Source organism: Panicum virgatum, chromosome 8N, assembly GCF_016808335.1.
Source record: "Panicum virgatum strain AP13 chromosome 8N, P.virgatum_v5, whole genome shotgun sequence".
NCBI classification, from domain to species: domain Eukaryota; kingdom Viridiplantae; phylum Streptophyta; class Magnoliopsida; order Poales; family Poaceae; genus Panicum; species Panicum virgatum.
Genome location: NC_053152.1, coordinates 42662806 through 42667798, shown reverse-complemented (window position 1 = coordinate 42667798; position 4993 = coordinate 42662806).

Sequence of the window (4993 nt, the reverse complement as noted above, 5' to 3'; positions counted from 1 at the left end):
AGGTGTTGATGATTGTTTGGAGGGGATCTCTGCCCGCCCTTATATATCCGGGGGGACAGGGTTACATGGAAAGTCCTAGCCGAGTACAGTTGGAATCCTCCTACAACATAATTAGGTAGTTTCCTTTGTACTGCAGCTAGTTCTATGTCTATTCGGGTAGTTACAAAAGAGGTAAGGTACATCCATGAGCTATCCCTTACTCTAGAACATTCTATGTCTATAAGCAGTCCCGTTGTCCCGGGTCTAACAGATAATCTAGCAGCAATAATCAACCTAGACAAACACCCTCACTTATTCAGAAAGCAGATTCTCTAGATCGCGGCTTATCAGATAAGCCTGCTTAGCTTATAATCGAGTCTCAAAAAAGCTCTCCCAAACAGGTCCTACAATGGGGCGAACCTCAATGAGCGTGCTCACTGTCCGAAAGCGCGGCTATTGCAGTAGATTAAAGACCCTGAAGGAGTGTACAACTTTACCCACACGAGGACAAGACCAACGACCATACCGATGGCCAAGGATAAGTATTGATTCATGCCTCAACCTTTCACACAAACACAACCGGCTATGAGCAAATGGTCAGGAAGGACAAGTGCACCGGAACCGCCGATCACACTCCATCACGACTCGCACCGAATCCGATCAAGGCAAGGTGTGACTCATGCTAGTTGGCTTACCTTCCCATGATTAAGCATGTGGTTCGCATGGAAAAGTGCTCAAGAGACCGGCGACCAAAGAGACGGTCCTTAACCAACTCAAGCAAGACTAACCATTTGGACTCCTTTCCATCATGGCCCTACCATTCTTGCTCAAGTCCGAATCATTCTTCACAGTTGCTCACCTTTTATTCATCAATAAGTAAGAATGTAGAATTAGTCAAACGTCCTATAACTCGTGAGCGGTGGTGCCCTTGACACCTCTCGTATTCTACCGAAACTAAGCATGGCTAAGCATATAATCCGTGACTCCTAAACAAGCATACTCACCTAGAGGTTAGTGTTCTAAACAAGGTTGGTAATGCATCAAATAGGTTCTAATCAAATATTGATATATATATATATAGTAACTCATGCACAATCAAGAAACTTATATAAACTTTATTGATCCAAAATAGGGATAGAAGTATGCTTAGGTGCCTGCCTTGAGGTTCAAAGAAAGCATCGCCTCCCTCGGGCTCCGGCTCGTGCTCACCCGCCTCTTGATCTGGCGTCTCGGTCTCTACACGAATGCAATGATGCTAAAAAAGTATATATGCCGTGAATGATTGCTATGAGATGCATATGATATGAGAAGCATGATTTATTAGTGCAAAACTATGATAAAAAAGGTTAAATATATAATACATATGGGGATCAAGTATTAGCTAAAAGTAATGGGATTAAATAACTATCAGGGTTCCCGGACACTCCGGACAGGCAAACCCAGATACTCCGGGCCCCGGAGTTTTCCCCGGAGTTTGCTACAGTAATCCCGGAGTTTCTGGCAACTCGACATGTGAGCATTGGAAAATCTGTTGCCGGCGATTCCGACCTCGGTTTGGGGTGAGGTTTGTTCCTAAAGGTTCCTAGAAGAGTGGGGAGTCTATTTTAGTTGTTAAATCCAACATGCATTAGGGTTTGAGAGCTCTAGGTTATCAATGGTGAAGGTGCTCCAATGGCTCAAAACCTAGGGAAATGGAGATGGATCGGGGGAGGGAATGGGCTTACTGGCGACGAGTGCAACACCGACAAGGTCTCGGAGATGGTAGGGATGGCTTGGTGGAGCTCGAGCTTGTCCTCCTTGCTTGAAGATTGAAGAAGGGGATGAAGATGTGGAAGAAGCTTGTTGGGGAAGCTCCTCCCCAAGGAAGAGGAAGGAGTTGGGGTGGTGTAGCTCGTCGGCGTCGATCTCCGGCGATCCTCCGGCGAGGCTCCGGCGAGGGGGAGGTGCTTCAATGGTGGAAGAGGGGAGAGAGCTCCTCCATGATCTTGGTAGAGAGAGAAAGGGTGGGAGAGAGTGAGGGAGTGAGAGAGAGGGCTGGGAGGAGGTTCCCGGATGAAGGGGATGCTGGGAATGACACATGGGGCCGGGGGTGAGGTGGCATCTAAGTGTTTGTGTGCTGGACACGCGTCCGCTACAGTAATCCCGGATACTCCGGGTTTCATCCCGGATAGTCCGGGTAAGCCCAACCCGGAGGTTCCGGAATAAAATCCGGACATTCCGGAAATCAAACCAAACCCAATTTTAAGTTATTTGATGATGCACATGTTGATATGATTTATTATCAAATTATTTTAGGGGTGTTACAAGTGGTGATTAGCCGATCGAAAAGGACAATGATGATATCACCCATTCAACAATACAGTTCATCTATCACTACAACACATATGACCTTCTGTGACGAATACCTCACGACAATTGGTCAAAATGTCGTTACTCATTTCATTCTATGATGTTTTATAGGAGACAATATGACTTAGTGATGAAAATAATTTGTTCGTCGCTAAAATCAAGCAGAAAATGTCATAAACTATATATTGTGATGAATTTTAATTTTTCATAAGAGGTCAACTAGAAAATATCACAAATTCATTGTAATGTTGATTCACCACTTGTCAATATGGGTTCTCCAATCATAAATTTTCTTTTATTTTTTTCCTTTTCTTCATTTCATCCAAACCCTATTTTTTCTATTTCATGTGCCTTAGGCGTTTAGCTTTTCAACTAGGGATGACAATTGTACCATAGATAAATGTATGATATTAAATTTTACCTGTGGATATTAGTACATAATTTTATTCAATAGTAGAATACAGATAAATATACCAATAAGATAAAGACCTAGCAAATCAGCTTGATTAAAAGATCTGTTTGCCTTCCTCCCTGCTCTTCACAGTAAAAAGAAGGGTAGGTGGCCACTCCTGCAAACTCTGGCAATTTTGCAAAAAAGTCCTTCGATTTATGGAATTAGTAACTAAACCTAACTTGTTCAGTCAATACAGTCTCACGCTTGTGTATTTCTCATATAGGCCCTGGGAGTGAAATTTATTTCGACATAAAAAAGTTAAAATTCAATAATACTAGAATTTTTTAAAAATAACCCCACTCACAAATTTACAGTAAAACCCGCCCGCAGCCCCCAACCGTAACCCCCTCTCCCTCCTCCCCGACTCTCCATCTCCCCGCGCCGTCCTCTCCCTCCTCTCCTGCTCCCGCCGCCGCCCTCTCCTTTCTGCTCTCTCCCTCCCGGCCACCACCTCCCCTCCCCTCCCGTCCCCTTTCTCCCACTCCGCTTGCCTTCGCCGCCCTCCCTGCCGGCGCTCCTCCTGCTCGTCGCCACAGCCACCTGCTCCCGCGGGATCCGGATCCAGATCCGGCACGAGGCACGGCTCAGCTCGGAGGGAGGAGGGCGAGGGGCCGGCGGGCCACGGTGATGGTGGCCAGCATGATGCCGTGGTCGTGGCCGCCGCCGGCGTGGACGTTCTACGTGCGCTTGGCGGTGCTTCAGACGGAAGGGCTGATGCCGCTGCCCGCGCCTGCTGCGGAGTCAGCCTCGCCGGAGCGGGAGGCGGCCGGTGTGGCGCCTACGAGGGCTGTGACGGCGGAGGTGAGGTGGACTGATGAGAGAGGTGACAGGGAGGGAGATCGGGATTGAGGGACAGCGAGCGAGCAGGGGTACCAGGGACGTCACCAGCAAAGGCCTAGGCGCCTGCAGCCGTGATGCGTTCCTCCTCTGCCAGGGCGGTCGTCGTGAGGCGCCCAGCGCGGTGGCGCTCGACACCAGCATCCAAACTGCGTAGCCTAGCAAAGGAAGGTGGCGGCTATAGCGCTAGATCACCAGTGATGTGAGGGAAGGCACGCCAGCGATGCCCACAGAGAACTAGTTGTCCGTCGAAAGCTCAGTTGTTGGTTTGGTGATACTTTTTTGGGTTATTTTGATCCGTGCCATTACAATTCTTCAAGTTTGGAGATCTGCCATTACTATTCATGTATTTGGACTCACGCCATTACAATTCTCCTTCTATTGAAGATATGCCACTGTGTACACATCCGATACACTCGGGCCCACGTGCAGCGTATGTATAGAAGCGTTGTCTCCGTATTTACAAAAATTCCACCACCATCTCTCTCGCTTACAGCATGGGCCCATACGTCAGATTCTTCTTCTTCCTCCTCCCTTCCTTGTCTGTGCACCGAGAGGTCGGGATCCGCCGAGCTTCGCCGCTGAGCTCCGCCGCCGTAGCTCGCCCCTTCTGCCGCCAGAAAGGAGGGAAGCGTGGCGGATCCACTCACCGCCGGAGAGGACTGAGGTGTGGCCCGGGATCCGCCGAGCTCCGCCGCCGACCTCCGCCGCCGACCTCCTACCCGCCGCACTCGCCGGGCACATCAGCTCCGCCGCTGGATCTCGCAGCTGCACGTGGATCTCGCCTCCGCGTGGGCCTCCGCCTTCACGGTCGCCACGGGCGGGCCTCCTGCTCGCCGCCGGAGAGGAGAATCGGCCAGCGAGGAGGCGCGGAGGTGGAGGCGCCGCCGCAAGCCGCTAGGCCGCCGCGCCATGGCCGCCGCCGCCGCGTAATGGGGCGTTGGTAGAAGGAGTGGCTCCTCGGTCGCAGAGGAGCAGCTCGTCGTTGCGGTTGCCAGAGCCGCATGTGTCGCAGAGGACGACGTCGTAGATGGCCTCGCGCGTGGGCGGCGGGGGGCGGCGCGTGACATCGTCCATGGAGCAGAAGCGGCGCGGCGTCGGGGGCTCCGTGGGCGACGCCGCCGTGCGCTTCCATCGCAGCTTTGGCGAGCTCGTCGACGGCGGCGCGTTGCGGCCCATGGCGGCGGAAGGGAGGGTGGGGTGGGGTGCAAGGGGAGGTGCGGGCTCCGTCCACAGCCACGCCGGGGCTCGCGCAGGATGCTGCGCCAGGCTCCGGCTCGCCGCGCGCTGCGCCTCCGCTTCGTCCATGGGCGCCGTGGCCGCCTCGGCCAGGAGCGGCGAGCAGAGGCCGGCGAGCCCGGCCACAAGGAGCGG